At 46.6% G+C, this 18,765-nt stretch overlaps 1 protein-coding gene across 2 annotated transcripts in view; it reads left to right on the forward strand.

The window, feature by feature from the left end:
• Positions 1-6,319: 6,319 nt before the first annotated feature.
• RNF152 (ring finger protein 152) overlaps positions 6,320-18,765 on the forward strand; it is a 42,656-nt gene continuing 30,210 nt past the window's right edge. Inside the window, exons 1-2 of one of the 2 annotated variants that reach the window (XR_003987277.1) lie at positions 6,331-6,391; positions 6,787-6,962. The gene's annotated coding sequence lies outside the window, so the exon portion shown is untranslated. Of the gene's footprint in view, positions 6,392-6,786; positions 6,963-18,765 lie in introns of those variants that run through there. The other variant, XM_030446230.1, reaches the window with a different exon arrangement.

Genomic DNA, 18,765 nt, shown 5'->3' on the forward strand with positions numbered 1-18,765 from the left:
GAGATTGTGTGTCAGAACAGAAAGAGGCCCCCCAGGACAGAGGGTACAGAGAGCCTGGAACACCAAGTTGTGGTGGTGGTACAAGGGTAAGTGACAGGAGAGGTTGGGGCTAGGGTGTGGGATGACAGGGCTGTGCTGCTGAGACCCTATTGCAGCTGAAGGAAAGCCCAGAATGCTGTGAAATGCAGCATGTATTCATGTAATTGAGGTGTATGATTATGTCAGGAGGGTTTTGCACAATTAACCTTAATTTGGGCATTTTTAAATTTGGAATGCTCGTGTTTGCAACCTCAATGATCTCTTTAATGGATTTTTTTGTCAGCGATAGGCCTATGTGTAGTTTTTCTGTAGTAAGCTGGTGCTCCAGTATGCAAGTCCTGAACAGTGATTGAAGTATTTGTTGCACTTAGTAAATTATGATGAAATATCTCCAGGTTGTTTATTTGTGTTGTGTTTGTATATGAGGACTGTAATTCTGTTAAGCCTCAGCTACTTCAGAGGAGGGGAGTGAATTAACATGGATGAATGAGGGGCTGTCTAACTAATGGACTTTCAATATAGTTAACGCCCAGCAACAAATTCAACATTGCTTCGGGTAACAGAGGAGTTGTGTGGGTTTTTTTTTAAGTAATCAAGTTTTGGTAATTGAAATTCACTGACACGTCAACAGTTTTCACATAAACGTTTACTCTTTTGGGTAATATACTGTGCACTATTAATTATTGAGAGGATACAGCTATGAGTCTGTCCTGATGTATGGCAAAAAAACCGAAGTATCAAGTTTTGATTCATGCTAGTGTATTCTTCTAAACATCATCTTGTGATGGGTAAGGAGAGATAAGCATGCAGCTCTGCAGTTAATTGCCAGAGCTCATAAATACTTTCCCCCCCTCTCTTTCATTACTTGACAACAACAGAGACAATATCCAGGACTGTACAGAGAGTACTGCTGTGGTAGCACCCCTGGTGTGTTTATCCAGCACTCTGCACTGGCAGGAAACATTCAAAACCCAGCAAGAGGTGGCCCTGAGCACTCTGCTCTTGGTGACCCTGCCTTGAGCAGGGGGTTGGACAGGAGAATCCCCAGAGGTGCCTTCCCACCTCAGCCCTGTCGGGTTGAAATGAGCCAGTGGCCCAGGTGCCAGGCTGGCACAACTCACCCACATCCACAAAGGTTGCCCAGAGGCCAGCAGTGAGGCATCAAGGTGGGACCTCAGTTGGTGGGACACAGGGTTTGTGGCTCCTCCGAGGTGGCTGGCCACTGGTTTAGGCTGGGCCATGACTTTAAAGGTGTCAAAGGGGTATATCAAGACACCTAAGTGCTCTCCTGGATTGGAAGCCTCAGGACAGCTATTTGTGCTGCCTATTTTTGGGCACTACAATGCAGGAAGCTTTTCCCTCTCTCTTGTCTGTGGTTGAAGATGAGCCCAAGCAGAAGGTGACTCTAGAGAATCCCAGAAGTTTTTCTGCTCTGAATCACCTCCTGGGACACCTGGCCTTTGGATGCAAAGCCAGATGAAGGAGCAACCTCCCCGTGTTTTGTACCTAAAGATGCTGATGCACCTCCATTTTTAAGATGTAGCTACTAGATGAGCATTGTCAAAACAGCACAGGAGAAAATAATTGGTCAATTTTCTGTACCCAACCCAAGGACAAACCACAGGCTGAATGGCATGCAGGTGAATATAGAATTTGTTGTTCTTCTATGGTAAGCATACTGACCATCCTCTCCCACTTGAAGCCTTTAATGTTACTACAGGGGTGAGTGCATGACTCTTAACTAGATTTTCTGAGAGAGAGACTGTAGCTTAAAGGCAATTTATTAAACTGGGTTAGTGCAAACATGCAGCCTTTTTACATGCCCTTTTTCAGGTTAGCAATCTGTAAGAATATTCACTCTGTTGAATATTTCAAAGCATGTAATAAAACAGCCTTCTATGGAGGAGAACAAGGGAATGTGCATGAGCCTGTCAGATTTCAGTGAGACAAAATGTTCATCATAATTTTATCACATCAATATAGGTATCTATATAGGGAGTGACAACTACCTGTTGTTGTTGGGGCTGGAACTTGTTTCCACTGATAGATGGCTTTTAAATCCCTCTGGGCTGTACTTTTGCCTCACAGTTTTAGGCAACATCTTTCAGTGAAGCTTTTGTGCAAAGTGGAAGGTTTGACAGGCTCTGACTCAGTAGCAATTGTAATGGTGAATATAATTTTTTCCCATTGGTCCCAGAAGTCTGAGATTGTAGAGGTCTTAATTTTTTTTTCCATTGGAAAATGTGAGCAGGGGATCTGACCATTGGTTAGGTACTGCTGTGTCATGTACGTGTGCTTGCTGGCTGCCAAACTGAATGGAGAAGAGCTGAGCTTTCCCTGCCTCTCCCATTGGTGTGTCAAAGAAGTTTTTTACCTCTGCCCCATTAGTGATTTCAGTGAAATAAAAGAGGGGAATAAAAGGTAGGGACATTACTACCTGTGACAGCTTGGCCAACGTTTCAAAAGCAGCTGAAAGAAGACAGGAAGATACACAGACAGAATGATGGTACAAACCTTGCTTCTCTAGGAAACTAGGCTTAAAAAAGTTCCTAGGCCTCTTAGTAACAGAATAAGCCCTGGGAATATGATTTAAGTCTCCACTGTGGGCTCAGAAATGAAAAGGAATAGATCCCTCATGTGCTGATTATTTTTAAAACTCTTGCAAACTTTAATTTAGTTTTATAATTATTTAGTGACTTGCTCCTGGAGCTGAAAATTTGACACTGAGGTCTTATAACTACATTGCTGATGAGAGGTCCAACAGGTGTTCATAACAGAGAAATCAGGAGTTTGTTACCTTTGTTATGATATCCCAGTGCTATTCCAGCACTTGTAGGGATTGGTCCTATTATCCTCATGAATGATGGGGGACCTCACCTCCTCAGTATAAGCTCTGCTTGAGTGAACGTGTCCGAGAGCAGTTTGATCTAACTGTATGCTGTGCTTATAAAAATTGGTACAAAAATCCATCTGGGAAAAAAAAAAAAAAAAAGTTGCTTTACCCAACCAAACTGGTGAGAGAGCACAGCTGCCTTCACAGGGCAAAGCATGGGCTGGTCCTTCCATCTCTTCTTCCATGGCCCTGGTGCTGGATGAACCTTTTTATCAGGTAGGCACTGAAAAGGAAAGTGTCAAAGAACTTGCTGCATTTCACAAATATGCATCATGGTGAGAACGGTTTTGTTGAAATAAACCAATAAACCATATGGAGCAATCTGAAGTGGAAATCTATTTCCCTTCCTTTATTTCAAGCCTGTTGATGGGAACTTCTCAAGATTTCTTCCCTAGAGATTTAAAGACTCTTCTCATAGCAGGTGCAGCCTGCGGGGATGACAGTGGCAATACATAAATCCTCCTGGGAGTAATTATTCTTCCCTTCCCCTTGCCTGCTGCATCTCTAGCAGCAGTTCTGCCAGGAGCTGTGCCCATACATTTACTTCAGTCCATTCAGTAGAGGGAGTCAGATGCTGAAGCCACGCTGAAGCATGGGCATTAGTCCCTCCGTGATCAGTATTTGCCTGAAGGACCAGAACTACTTGATTCTTTAACCCGAATGGAATGCACGGGGTGTCTCAGTCTCAGCTGAGCTGTCTAAATCCTGCTGGCATGGCAAAACCACGGCAGCAGCAATAGCAATATAATTACCCAAAGTCATCTTGCCAAAGCTCTTCAACACTGCCTTACGGGAACTGTCTCAGAGAGCCTGTTATCTTTCTCTACATCTTTGTAGTCCCTGGCCTCTCTGGCAGACATCATTTGCAGCAGTGCTGGCTGGCACTTTGTTGGAGGGACATTTCTTTCTATTTTGTAATGAAATTTCATCTCTTGTGTCCATGGAGAAATAGTACCGCAGCACTGCCTGTGGGCATTAGCTGCCACTTGTTTTCCAGGGAGAAAAGGTGGAACTGGTTGAGGGAATAGTAGGGAACACCCAACGTGGGTTTGGCATCAGGATCTCCTTAAATTGTAAAAACAACCACGCATCCCCCATTCCTTGGCTTCTTGAAGCTTTTTTTCTGAACAAAACCTGGAAGACTTTTAGTGGCTGGGGTGGAAAGATGTGGGTCACCACCTGTACCTGAGAGCAGAGTGTGGGGGTAGTAGGCAGCCTCTGTCCCCCAGTGCACCTAAGGGAAGCCTCAAGAGAATCATCTTTCAGGTTTGCTGTTTGCATGAGTCAGCCAGATGGTGGGGAGGAAGGTAAAAGCAGCCAAATTTTTGCAGGGTCCTTTTAGCCCCTCAGTAGAGAAGTGATAGTCAGCTGCACATGCTAAAGTGATGTTTGTGTTGTAAAATAGATCATGAGAGGTCAGGGATTGTAGTGACTAATACATAAGGAGGGAACAAGACTCAAACTGATGGTTGAAATTTGGTTTATTTGACTTCCCCTGTCTTATCTGTTGCTTGATTAGAAAGGTTTGAACCAAGAGTTTTAAATACTTATGGCAGAACCTGAAGTTGCACTAGTGAGAGTACAGACTCTCACCACTGGTAAGCTCAGCTTGCTGGAGACCCTACTCTGCAAATAGCTGCATGGTGAGAAAGAAGGAGTGGAAACCATGTAAGTGGGTGGACAGGAGAATCTCCAGAGGTGCCTTCCCACCTCAGCCATGTTGAGCTGAAATGAGACAGTGGCTGGGATGCCAGGTTGACACTTGTCTTGCACATCTACAAAGGTTGCCCAGAGGCCAGCAGCAAGGTGTGTAGGTGAGATCCCAAGCTGGTGGGACACAGGGTTGGTGGCTCGCTGAGACTGGTTTCAGCTGGGCCATGAGGCAAAGAGATGTATCAACACACACAAGTGCTCTCCCCGTCAGGAGCCTCAGGGGTGGGGGTTTATGCAGCTTGTCTTTGGGCAGAAGAAGGAAGGAGAGGAAACCTTGTACACTTTTGTGAAAATTATTTCTTTTGCTGATTAATGAGATTTTACTCTTCCCTAGTCAGTGCCTTCAGTGTGGAGATGCAGGAGCTAGAGAGTAAAGAGCTATTTAACCCAAACCAGCACTGGGATAACCTGCAGGTCTGCTTTCACACACCACTTGTAACTGTGTGCAGCAAATCAGCACTAGCTATGCAGAATACAAGGCTGTGAGGAGCAGAAAGATGCTTTTTTTGCCCTTGCTGCTTGCTATTACTGCCATGTGAGACAGCTGGATGTATATATGCATTTTTATTTCTACCACTGATGTACACAATATTGTTTTCTCTGCCCGCAGTGCAGAAACACACCCGTGGTCCTGTGCTCAGTAGCAGACGTCCTCTGTGCAATTAATAAAAGGCGGGAGGCCTTATTTCTGCGTCTGCGGTGGTGAGACAACCTGCCACATGTGCCTATTATTTCAGTGTGCACCACCAATACATCCCTGAGCCTCCAGGTGAGACTGAAGATCTTCAAGGCTCAAGACACCAGTTACTGGAGCCCGAGAACCTGCCTCGCATGGGTGCAGCCGACGCACCCCGCGGAGGGTGCACAGGACGGGCTCTGCTCTGCCCTGCCAGCACACCACCCAGGACGCACTCAGGTGGCTTTACCCCTCACCCTGTGCCCAGAGGCTGAACAAGCCGCATCTTAAAACCGCTGAGCCCCTCCTCAGGACTGAAGGCTCCCCCGAGCGCAGCGGATCAGGAGGTGCCCGAGCTCTTGCGGGGACGATCGGGGCGCCCCAAGCTTCCGCCTCCCCCATCCCGGCGCGGCAGCGTGGGGGTCCCAGCCTCACCGCTCTTCTCCAGGGGGCCTCGCTTTCATGAGCCCGCCGGAGCCGCGGTCCGGGGGTGGGGTGGGGTGGGGTGAGGCGAGGCGAGGCGCGGCGGGGTCCGGGGCGGCTCCGTCGCTCCCTGCCGCCTGGGCCCCGCCTCGGCCCCGCACCCCGGCGGGGCGGGAGGGAGGGAAGGGGAGGCGGCGCCGGCTGCGGCGGCGGGCGCGGAGCTGCCACCCCGCGGGCAGGCACGGTGGCGGATGGCGGCGGCGGCGGATGGCGGCAAGGTCAGTGGGCACCCGCTCCCCTCCCGGCGGGGCTCCCCTCCCGGCCGGCCCCCTCGGGGGCGAGGGGCGATGCTCCTGTGCTGCAGACCTTTCCTCCTCCCCCTCCCGGCAGCGGGCAGCGGGGCGGCCGCGGATGCCCCCCGCCACGCCTCCCTCCTCCCGCCCGACCGGGAGAGGGGGAGACAGACGCGGGTTTCGTAACCGCCTGCCCCCCCTGCCCCCGCCGCGCTCGGCTCGCTGCGGGCAGAGCAGGGCTCTCGCCGCTCCCGGCTCTGCCGCCGCCGCCCGGTTCTCCCCTTCACCCCGACCCCCTGGTGCCCGTCCCCTCCCCCGTGGGGATGGCCAAGGCAGGCGCGGTGCGAGGTCCAGGTGATCCGCCGAAACGTGCGCGGGGCTGGGGGCTTCCCGCCGCGTCCCGGGAGGGTGGCGGGCCACGGAGGGTACTTTAAAACCCGGCGGGGTTTGCGCCTGCATCGCATCAGCGTTTGCTACCGGTAGAGGAGGGTTATCCGTGTGCTTCGTGAGCGAGTAGATTCAGATAACTTACTGACGGGGTTTGAGTTGGGTGTCCTTTGTTTCTCTTAAGGGTTTGGTGTTGGTTTTGGGTTAATTTTTTTTTTTTTCCTCTTCGATTTCCTGCCCCCTGGCTTTTGCTGGCAGTTAGCGGAGCAGATTTGCGGGAACTCGGGTGCTGTCATTATGAGCTATACATCTCTCTGTTCTTCATAGAAAACGGCTTCAGTTTTGGTTTTTTTTTAAACCAGACAAGAGGACAGGCGTGAAGCCCCCTGCCCTTGCGTAGGATCCCTGGTCTGCTGGGTGGCGGCATCCAGAGTTTGTTACGGCGCTAGATGCTGCCTCCTGGCTGAGGTCGAGCTGCAAAAATGTGATTTAGGAGCTCTGCCGACATCCATCGCCCGAGCGCTTTGTTCCGACATGCCGTCCGGTGGAGGGACTTCTTCGGAAGCAGCAGCTCGCTACCTCCTCTGAATTCTGGATAGGCTTAAGATGTGTGCACCAGTCTGGTAGCTGGGGAGGCATTAAGGGTGTATGTTTGTGTAAATGGGTGACTTTTTTTTTTTTTTAAACAAAAAAACCCAAGCGAACAAGCTTTCGATAAGGTCCCGTTAATTGAACTATAAACTGATTTCTCTGTTCCTGTTTCGTCGCTGAAACTCTTTTGCTCCATCTCACTGATATGGTCCTTTGTTTTGGTTTGAGTTTTTTATCCTATGTTTCAGAGATTTTCTCTATTGATAGAGATTTGCTTAGGTTTTGGGTCTGATTGAGGTCGTTGGAAAATAGTTGTAATCTAACTGCTGATGTGCGTGAATGTCCTGGTTTTAGCCTCTCTGTACCCATGCTGGGGTACAGAAACCTTTATGAAATGCCCACTGAGTCTGAACTAAGGCAGAGCTCATGGGATGATAATAGCAATTTAAGAAAAAAACCTTTAGCGGGAAAAAGGTTATTCTTTGCTATGTAACGGTGCGCGACTTGATTTCAGCTTCTTGTTAACTACATGAAAGTTGAAGTGTAAAGGTAGCCTGAGGACTTGAAGTGTAAAGGCTGAGGACTTCAGGGCTGGGACAGTCTTGTGCTATTGCTGTTGGTGACACCGGTGTGTCCGTGGCTCTCAGGACGGGGCTCTGTGGAAAATTCCCGCCACTGTTGGCAGTATACTTAAAAAGCCCAAACCACTGGTTCAAACCTGTACGGTCTGTCAGAGCGTTTGGACAGTTTGCCAGGTATGTGGAGACAAATGAAAAGATGTTTGTTTTCTACTGCTTGTTTGGGAAGGAGGGGGGGGGAGGAAAGTTGGTTGGGCCACACGTGATTGGAAGTTTTATACGCGGGTTATGAAGTCTCCTTTGAAAGCACTGGGCAGCGCTGTGGAATAGACAGATTAGAAGTGCCAGCAAGACAATATTATTTCAGCCTTAATCTAGTATGCTTAAATTATACATGCAAATACAAAAACTCTAAATGAGCTATTATGAGGTATAGCAGAGCATGCAGGGAACGGGCAGGTAGGAAGGTTCTTCTGGGTGCTGATCACTGTTCCCCAACTGACTCACTTGACCCTCTGGCTTTGCCAAAATCCATGGGTGTGTTTTTCTCATAACGGTTTCTGGCTCCAGTTCAGGGCTCTCACCTTGACCCTTCGATGAACTGGAGCAGGAGCTCCATCAGCCACAGTGAAATTAAAGAGGGATACACACAAGCAAGCTTGCATGGAAGAGTTTTTAAGCTCAGGGCTGCCTCATAGCCTTTCCTGGATGTGATTTGCACATCTTTTTTACATGGATGGTGCTGAGAACAAATGCCCTATCATGTTTGGGTTCAATATGGAAGAGCTGGCCTTAGGACCAATGCAGACAATGTAGAAGCAGTGGTGTTTCTCTTGCGGGAGTTTTATGGAGGATTGGTTTGTGCTTGGGACCTGAAGTCTTGCTGGAAACTAATGAATCTTACACTCTTAAATGCTCAAGCCATCCTTTTGAAAAGAATTTAGTTTTGTAAGTAACTGAAATATATTTTAGACTTTGACCCCAATGTGTTAATGCTGCCTGTAGGTACTAGAGTGAGGTGTGTAACCAAGATGATACCCTGATCAGTCAGTGAGACTGTACCAAAGACACACTGATTTGTGGTTTTAACCACATGGCTGTTGATGTTGGGACCTGGCCTAGGGCACAGACCTTTTAAAAGGGTGGTCTTACATTGCCTTCTGTATGCCTGGATTTATTTGTCAGGTAGTTGTACAGCCCTTCCGTGCATCAAGTAGCAGTTATCCAGGCAAGTAATTCCACTAGTTTGAGCATGGTTATTCAGCTGAGTAAATGGTGTGCAATCTGAGTTCAAGGCAGTAGATTTTGGGCGTGAGTGCTTTCTTTTTGTGGAGAATGTGGGAAACTAATTCCCAGAGCCTGGGATCCTGGCATGCCTTAAATTCTCTCCTGTTCTTATCCTTTGCCGCTATCCGGTGGGTGGATGAGTGGGCTGGAAGTGAGATGGGAGGCTGGACTTTCCTGCCCTTTACAATAAGCAGCTCTTCCAGAGAAATCCCACAGCTGTTTCTGAGTTTTTCCAGAGTTGCCTCCTTGCTTTGCCGACGCTGTTTTCTACAAAAATAGGTTTTCTGCTGCTGTTCTCTGCTCTGCGACGGGAACTGATGTAGCTCTGTAGCACAGTATGTCAAAACGAGGAGCTTTGGAGGAAACCCTTCCAGCCCTCATCAGTGCAAGCTAATTGTGCAGCATCTCCTCTTGTCCTGGGTTGGCAAGGGCTCAGCAGTTCCTGGTCCGACCGCAGCAGAGTCAAACCCTGCCTCAAAGGCACCCTCTTGGTACGGGTGGCCAAGTGCCAGCAGCCTGGGCAGAGGAACGCTGTGGAAGGAGAGGAGAGAGATGTTGAAATCTCTAGGATGAGATCACCTCCAGGACTGGGCTTTGAGGAGAGAGGAGTCCCAGCAGCTTCCACTCTTAAAGCTGAGTAATAGTCCTTCAGCCCTTGCAAGGCATTTCAGATGCAAATTACTTTGCCTTCCCTGTCCTCCTGCTGTAGAAATTACCCCTTCAGCATAACCTTCAGATTTAATGACTTTGTAATTTGCCCCTTCCAGCTCCAGATGCATAAAAGCCGGGCAGTTACAGAGCATAACTGCAGTGTGTGCTGTGCAGCTCGCAAGCTTGATTGAGCAAGACATCGTTTCCTGGGACGTAGCAGAACAGGGAAATGCCACTCATCAAACATGCCATAGTTTTAATTTGGTTTTATATATTCCATTTTAACTTCGTTTCTCCAGGAAATGAATGCTGTCTGTCTCCAGCCCTTTGCATTTGGCCAGTTTCAATCAGATTGCACCAATGGTTGTCAATCTTGAAGATCATTAATTTCCCATTTTTTTTTTTTTTTAAGATTAGTGACTGACTGGGAAATCTTTGAAGCAGTGCTTTCTCTCGGAGGGAAAGGAGACTGATTTCAGTTATTCTCCTTTCTGCCCGGTAGCAGCTGCCTGGACAGGCATTGCATGTGTGGTGGTCAAACATGCAGCACTTTATTAGCCCCTTGTGGTGTGTGTGTGGCCTCCAGGAGAGGAGTTGGTGTGAGGTGACATTGGAAAGACCTGCAGTGGAAGGGCAGGATATGTATCTCCAGCAGACTGGGCCAGTTCGTTACACCTCTTCACAGCGTGGCTACCCTTTTGTTTGTCAAGCTAAAGCCGCCTGAGATTTACTAAGGCTGGCAGGCTGACAGCCATAGCTTGGAGCTTGCTTCCCTTGACCTCCAGGACACCTTGGGCTGAGAGAAGTTGAGCATCAGAGCAGATGGGACCATGTGGCCAGGGCAGAACTTAACGCAGAACTGTGTGTGCATGCACAAATTTGCACATGTGCAGGGGCACTGTGATTATCTGGGTGTTCATCACTGTCATCTTGTTGCATTCAATGGCAATTTGACACTGATGGAAAGATGACATTTATTGCGGTGCAATAGTCCCAAAATAGCTTCTGTGAGTGAATACCATCCCCAATTCCCATGTAGCCCCCCCTCCTCGCAGTTACTTTAGGAAGGTGTGTACTTGAGCTGATGCAGTGCTGTGAGATGTCAGGGACAAGCTTCTATATTGCTAAGAGCCCTGGTGTAGCTGCAGCTGCTCTGGTGTGGGTGTCATAGGTAGTCTGCCTTGGGAATCCGGGTAAAACTATACTAGGAAATGCAGTCTTGCCCTCACCCAGGCTGTGCCTGTGCTAGACAGCTTTTTGGTATAACTGCTTGGCACGGTGGGCACATGTCTTCCTTCCAGACCTGTGCTGAAGGCAACAGCAAGCATCTGTTCAGGCAGCGGCATAAGAAAAAGGAGCGTCAGGGTGTCAAGGAGCACATGTAGGATGCACGTGCAATTCCTCAGCTAGTACATGTTCTGCTACCGTCTCTTTTGCTGCTGGTCTTCAGACAATACATGCCTGTTGTCCTGGGGTGCAGAGCATGGCTCTTCAGGGACTGCCAGTGTCACTCTCTAATGTCAAAATAATATGTGTCACCCTAGAGGGCCGAGCTGAATCTCAAGCACCCGTATGCCACTCCTTCTCAGACAGCCAGTGATGCAGCTAAGATCAGATGCATCTGTCAAGGTGAGATGAAGGGAGGAACAGTGTAGCTGGCTCCCCATCATGGGTTACAGAGGATATGGAATGCCAAGCCATGCTAACAGCGCAAAGGAGGATGCTGTTCTTTGCTTCTCCCCCCCCCCAGCTCTGCCTGCCAAAGGTGAGGCAGGGCACCTCTGGATCTGGGCATAAGTCTTATACTATTGGTCACATAGCACTTAGTTAAGGAGAAATGTCTCCTGCTTTCTGTCCTTTCCCCACCAGCTCGTAGTAGTGGCAGCATGACACAGTAGATGACTGGTAGCTAAGAACAGGCTTTTGGGCTCAGTACAGACATCCTGTGCAGGTCCCTCTGATGGTGCTGGCCATCTGAGTTTTGGTGTGAGAAATCTTCAAACAGGCAGTCTCAAGGTAAACCACTGCCGCTGTAACATTCCTGCCTGGTTTTGTTGACTGTATTTTGCTAAGTATTAAATAAACCGAGTGGGTTGCAGGCCAAGAGAGGATTGAAGTGCTTCCATTTCTACAGTGAGCTTCTCCAAAAGAGGTGCATTGGAGAGAGAACTGGTGTGGCCTGAGTGCTTGGGACACTGCAGGTGCTGTGCTGACTGGTTGCACCTCAGTGACTTGATAGCTTTGGGTTTTACAGGCTCTGCTCTTTGAGGGTGGAGAAAGATGGAAGTGATGCTTGCTTTGTTAGGAACAAAAGAGCATGTAATGCTGGTGGTAGTAGCTGCCAGTAAGAAATACTACTTAAATGGGGGGAGGATGTTTTTATTAATGAGGGTATACAAAGACAAGTTTTCTTAAAAAGCATGAAACCTACATAGTGAGCATAGTGTCAGGCACACTGCTGCTTGCCAGCTAGTATCATCCACAAATAAAAACAGGTTAGGTTCTTGCTATTGCAGCTGCTTTCCCTCATGAAGCAGAGTGAGCCAGACTCGTCTGAGAAACAGGTTGGCAACTTGCCTGATGTCCCAGGCATGCAGGGTGATTCACTTCAAAAACCCAATTTAACAATTATCCAGGATGAACACATACAACCCTAACATTTACTTGCAGTTGTATTTTCTATGACACACTCAGAAGTTGCTTGTATTCACCAGCAAACACAGCCTGGAGGTGATCAGCTTCTTCCCTGACCTGCATTTAACAGCAGTAATTAAACAAGTTTTAATGTGGGAGGTAGGAGGGATTCAGTGGCTTGGGCAGAAGGTTGTCAGTGGGGTCATTTGGCATCCAGGTACTGGGAGTTCTCCTGTTGTCCTTGGGCAAAGCACGTTACCTACTCAGTCCTCAGTTTAAATCTGATCCAATATGATTTGTTTCAGAGCACTTGATTGATATTGGTCTCGATTTCCTCCTCTGAAACAACCCAAAAATCCCCAAATCTTTGTGCCTAGAATCAAAGTTTAGTAAATATAAAGTATCCCTTTCTCCTCCCTGCTCTTTACCTCTGGTAAAGGTGGAAGAAAAAGAATCATTTACAGCCATCTGCTGGAGGCATCAATCACACTGGTAGCAGAGTCTGCCAATTGTTCCACACATTATTAATGATGAGAAAGATATAAACATATGAGCTCATGATTATGTTGTGTTAAAATTACCTGCAAAATAATGACATTAGAAAAACAATGGGGTTACAAAATCAGGTGGACAAAAGCAAGGAAGTGCCAGGGCTAACGTAGCATAGCTCCCCTTTGCATCTGCATTATGATACAATCTTTAAATTAATTGCATCATTTTTTTCCCTTTTACAGGGTCCCTTTTTTCCGTAGATAGGTACTGCACAATTAATTTTCTGTTCCTCACGTATACATTCTGTGTGTGTCTCTGCATCTGTTTATTTTGCACCCCACCCAAACCCTGAAGTGAGAAGTGCTGCTAATTCCTGCCCCAGGGGCTTTGCAGGTGAGGAAGTTCTTATTTCTGCAACATCTCAGGTACAGGTAGTGTCTTCATTTTCTTAGCTGAGGAATGGAGGCAAGGAACAAACAAAGCTCAGATATTGAAACACCTTCAGTTTTGTCTGCCTCAAAAAGATGCTCAGGGATGATTTTATTTTTGACTCACCCCAAAATACTGGGCATGATGCAGCAGTTCATCTGCTGAAAGCACAAGGATCACTGACCTCAGCTGTAAGTCTCTGCACTCTTGCAGGTTGGTCCTAGGTGTCTGGGTTTTGCAGAGGATGGAGACTGCCCTATTAGGGGTTACCTGAAGAAAAACTGGCTTCAGACACTCTTCCAAAGACTGGCAGAGAAAGAGGTAATCTGGGGCTGCAGGAGGCATGTCCAACTTCCTCAAGTGAGGTGGTTGTCTCTTGCTGCTTTTCCTCATTCACTAATCTTTCTGATCTCCACTGAGTGAGGCAGGGTTTGAGAGGCAGCTGCCACTTTTATCACACAACCATATCATTTTCCCAAAGCACTTGATTTCCAGGGCTCGAATGATTTGTGGTCATGGAATTGGAATTGTGGTCATAGAATCAGTGCAGGTGTGTAGAGGAGCTGGGTGAAGGTGGTGTGGGCAGTCTTTGTTATTATACCTCTTTATTTTGGGGTGCTCCAATTTGCAATCTTGGTATTAAAAATTTAACATAGCTTGGTTGAAACATAATTTTATAACTGTACAAAGGGAAAAGGGGTGGATAACTAAAAATTAGCCCTGCCACATGAATCTACAGTGACTTGGGTCATCCAAAGGGCATAGACCTTTATGCTGTAGCATTAATTTCCAACTCATGAGATAATGGCCTGCTTAGAAGCACTCTATGGCTGTGGATAGTGGTATCTGCCAGAGTGGGGTTACATGCTCAGCAGCAGGTCATCTGGTGTTGTGTTGGGGGATTTTGTGGTCCAGATTCAGGATGCCCTCAGATCTCATTTAAGGATTGGGTGTGTAGAGCTCCAGTGCTTCCTGAATCCTCTTTGACTTGCTTGTGTCTGTCAGGCAGCATGGATTCTCATCCCCCTAAATCACCATTCCCTATTGTCCCTCCTTCCCCTCTGTTCCTGTGCATCTCTAACAAATGCCACCTGCTTCTCCCCTTGCTTTCTACCACCACTTTAGCCTCTGCCCATCTTTTGGTGTACTACCTGTGACACCTATAGTTTTCCAGATGTCTCAAATCTAAATAGCCTGATAGGTCAGTGTGCATTCTTGAAAAAGCCCAATGCTTTTGAATGGAGCATTTTAGGGGATTAATCTTCCTCACTTTTACTCAAGAGCCATTACTGTGGTTATCCTCTGAGATCAGGTGATGGGAAAGCAGCTACTTTAGGCCAACTCTATAAAAGCTTATATAGATTCATAGAATCGCTTTGGTTGGAAAAGACCTTTAAGATCATTAAGTCCAACCATTAACCTAGCACACTGCCAAGTCCACTGCTAAACCGTGTGTCTAAGTACCATATTTACACATCTTTTAAATACCTCCTGGAATAGTGCCTTGACCACTTGTTTAAATTTAAAGGGTATGCTTAGTTCTGTCCTGCTTCTCAGCAGCGTCTCTTTGCATGCAGTCTTACTTGATTCCCACCTGCCTTCTGCAAATGAACCTCGTTGGATGTGCCATTTCATGGGGTTGAGAATGAGATTAAAATTGCATCAGTTCACAGAAGAGTGAGGAAGACTGGCTGCTCGTGCTTTTTTGTTTTCTGGAGATGGATAGAAACATGATAGTGCAAGCCATTGTGTGCAGGTGCTAGAGATTGGTCATTCAACTGAAATGCAAGTTGGTGCAACTCAGCTGCTTCTTGGAGAAGTGATTGTCTGTAGTCCCAGCAAGCCATCAGGTACTTTTGGCCTGCATGTCGGTTTTCTGACCAATTTACAGGGAGCTTCTTCCTGCATCTTTGTTCAAAGGAGGGGAGGGCAGTTAGTATAAAACTCAACACTGCAGTAAGAGAGGAGAAAGCAGAAATTTGTGATTATGCTCAAATGAACATAACAATTGGCTTTCTTTACATACTTTGAGTTTATTTTGCTTTATTAAACTAGGTGAGAAAAAGTAGATGATACCAGCAAAAAAATTATGCTTGCCAACAGAATCTGGTTTTGAAACAGATCAAGCTGACCTGCAATGAAACAGTCAGGATTAGAATATTCTTAAAGTCAGATTTGTGTTCTTGGGAATTGCTGATATAAATCATGACAACGATAGGCATAAGCTATGTCAAATTTAATTAATAAAATAATGATAGAACAAGGTGTCTTAAATTTTGGATGACTCAATGGATTATACACCTTTATAAAATAATTGATAAGCCAGATGATAAAAACTTGCACCAACCAATTTTTCCTGCATTACCACTGTATGTGAGTAAGTGCATAAGCTGGTATTTGAGTACTGAACTTTACGCATCCAAGACAGCTACAAAAAGGAGCATAGAACTGATTTTCAACTCTGGTCTAAAGGTCCTTGTGGGCCAATGATGTTGTATTATTTGTGAAAGGTAACTGGGAGAAGTGTCTTGTGTAAATGGGGAGATCTACACATCTTTCAGAGGGATCTCAAATGATTTTATGAATTAAAAAAAAAAAAAAGCACATGACTGGCCTTGCCATGTCCAGCTTGGAAGGTGATGGTGAGCCTGCATGGCTAGGATTTGGTCTGTGTTTGGGTAGGTTTCAGTTAATTCCTGACACAACCTTGTTCTTTCTATTTTGTCTGTTATTTTTGAGGTAAGCATGCTTGCACAGCTTTTTAGGCACTTATTTGCAGGAGCTCCCCTGGGAAAGAAAAGGCTCCTCTGTGGTGTGTCCCTTGTGCTGGGTGTCCCTTGCTGGCTGCTCTTCACCTCTGGATTGCCTCCCCCTCTTCTCCTCACAGCATCTGTGGTCAGATGCTGAGAAGCACAGACAGGGCTTTGAAAAAGCTGGCTCAGCAGAGGAGGTGGAGAGCCAGCTGATGCCAGTATTAATATTCTTTCAAAACTGATGGATGAGACGATTATAAAATTGCAGAGGGAACTGAAATTTAACGGAATCCATGTTTTAATTGCATTCTGGATTTTTTGTCAGCATCCTGCTTCTAATGTGCAGGACAATCGAGCATTTTTGTGAAGCTGTTGAAGTAGACTGCATAACATACTGCTTTTTAAAGAAAGAGAGAAAAAACTTGGGTCAGTCTGTTTTCCACACTTTGATGCCCTCAGTCTTTCTCAGTTGTCCTGTGTAGCAGCATGCTGTTTCTAGTCAGTAAATCAGATCTGAAATACTGTTCTGATGCAGCTAGGGAAAAAAGAGTATTGCAAGCACCTGTGGTGTTGAGGTGCCTAAGCCTGTGAGGGATGGATACCTAGGTGCAGGATTTGTAATTTCCCCTGTGTTCCTGTCCTCTCCTTGGAGAGGAGTGAGGATGCTGGAGCCATTTTGCTTGTGGTGACCAGCAGTGTGGCTGTTTCCCCCATGCTGCATGCCAGGCTTCTGGCACTGACATCCAATTACCTCCAACCTCTGCTGATGGAACCCCCATACTTAGTCTGTAACTAGCACTCCTAAATGGATGGCCTGTTTTACAATGGAAGAATTCTTGCACTTCATACCCTTCCTTCTGATTTTCTTTCTTATTCCTCTCGTCACTGCTAGGAAGAACACCCCCTTTTTCCCAGGGAGTTAGTGCATTGAATGTCAGGTCCAGACACAAATTCTTCATGGGCAGGGATGGAGACTGCATGTATGCTGCACCTACAGGGGCTGATTCTACTCTGTTTGGGTCCATGGCTGGGCTGTTGCCACTGCTACAGTTCTTTACCTCACAGGCTTAGTTTTGAACCCTGCCATATGCAGAGAAGGCCCAGCAAGTATCCAGTGAGGTATGCTTGTAGGCAATTCATGAGACAGCCGTTCATTTTTTATTTGGTGTCTTTGCCAAAGGTCATTCAATGATTTTGGTAGACTGGCTTGTGTGACTGGAGTGTCTGTGCCATACTTTGTGCAGTCCTGATAGCCATTGTGGTCAAATGCTTCTGTCTAAGCAGAAGCAGAGAGTATTCGGGTTGTCTGCAAAGAGAATGGTAAGGCTATGACAGCAAGAAAATAATGATAATGATTTCAAGTGTAATAGGTTTTTGGTGAGCTGGAGACAGTGGATAGCTAACTTATAATGAATGCTATCTTGAAAACAGGGCCCAGATATTTGCGTGAAGTTTTCTTATGGACAGGTGTTTTGCTTGAGTGCTCTTCATCCAGGTTTGGACCAAAACACTCTCCGCCCAGGTTTGGTTTTCTTCAGACTGTAAAAAGCAGTTTTCTTGGTAGCATTTTCCCCATGCCTTTCTTTCAATTGAGACTGGGAACTTTTCTCCACAGCCTCCTTCACCCAAACATAATTTGCCCTAGTTGTGCATGTTTTGAAAAAGTACATGTGTAAGTGATTTAGTTAGGAGGAAAAAGCATAAGCCTTTTCTCTTGCCTCCTCCTGCTTTCTACCAAGTCAAAAGACACCTTTCATGGTGTTCTTGTTGAGTAGTAGGATCTTAATTCAAGTCCCAGTCATACAAATTCCTGGCCTCTTCAGCAGATGAGACTTCTGCTCCCATCAGCTGCAGGTGAAGTTGCATAAGAGCAGATATGCTCAGGGGCTTGGAGTACTGCTTTCTTTCTGTGAGTGAGTAATTTGGGGTGTAGACTGTCTTCTGCCTGAGTGCTTTAGTATGCCTGTTTTTTCCACCTCTTATACCTCTGGAAGGATTTCTGGGATCCAACTGGACTGTGAGGAGCTCCCCCATTTTCCCCTGCTAATCTCCCTGTGGCAGTGGCTGCAATCTCTGCAGTGAGGTTTCAAAACTAAGTTTCTCTTGCTTTGTTTGCTGCTCTGATGTTGGTTGGTATTTTAATGACTTCAAGCCAACTTTAGGGAGAACAGCACACCAAGGAGCTGGACTGATGTGAGAGGAAAAGTTTCTTCCTCTCTAGAAGCTTTTGTCCTTGCAGGCACTGAAATAGTCTCATGAGGTGTGGTTGTGATCCCAGTGAGTTATAGAGGTGCCTTAGCTGAGAGGCTGGCTGAGTAATGAAGGTGAGCAACTGGTCACGACAGCCTTTTGACATCCTCGAGGACCCGAAATCTTTGCAGTGTTTACTCTGAAAATACTCTTTCTGCCTTTCCAGAAGTGCACTGTTGACACACGTGCAAATGCTGAGATTTTGCAGGGTCCATGCTTGTGTTATTTGTGCTTTGGGCACAGCTGTTAATGCTGATAGGAGGATTTCTGTTGTTCAAACACTTTGCTGCTTAGAAGGTAGAAATGTGCTGAGAGTGGCACTGGGAGCCCAGCAATTCACCCTTCAGCAAGGAAGGGGGGAACCACTGGTGAGTGAGCTGTACTCAGCAATGCATGTGTGTGTGGTCACAGCAGGGCTGGGGGAGCTGAGGAGCTGGCATTACTTGGAATGTTTTAATTCCTTAAGCTTTATTTTCCTGGCAATACTTTGCAAATATGATTATTTAAAAATAAATCTCAATTATGCTGTTTTGCAGATGCTTAGGAGACTGTTTTCTTGCCTTCCACCATGGTAGATCTGTGACTACAGCAGCAAGTTACTTCTCCAGGTATATCTTGTCTTCATTTTTCTGGGATCAAGGCCTGTGGTATTTGTTGACCTGATTCTTGTAGGATT

This window comes from Calypte anna, chromosome 2 (assembly GCF_003957555.1).
Source record: "Calypte anna isolate BGI_N300 chromosome 2, bCalAnn1_v1.p, whole genome shotgun sequence".
Taxonomy (NCBI): Eukaryota; Metazoa; Chordata; class Aves; order Apodiformes; family Trochilidae; genus Calypte; species Calypte anna.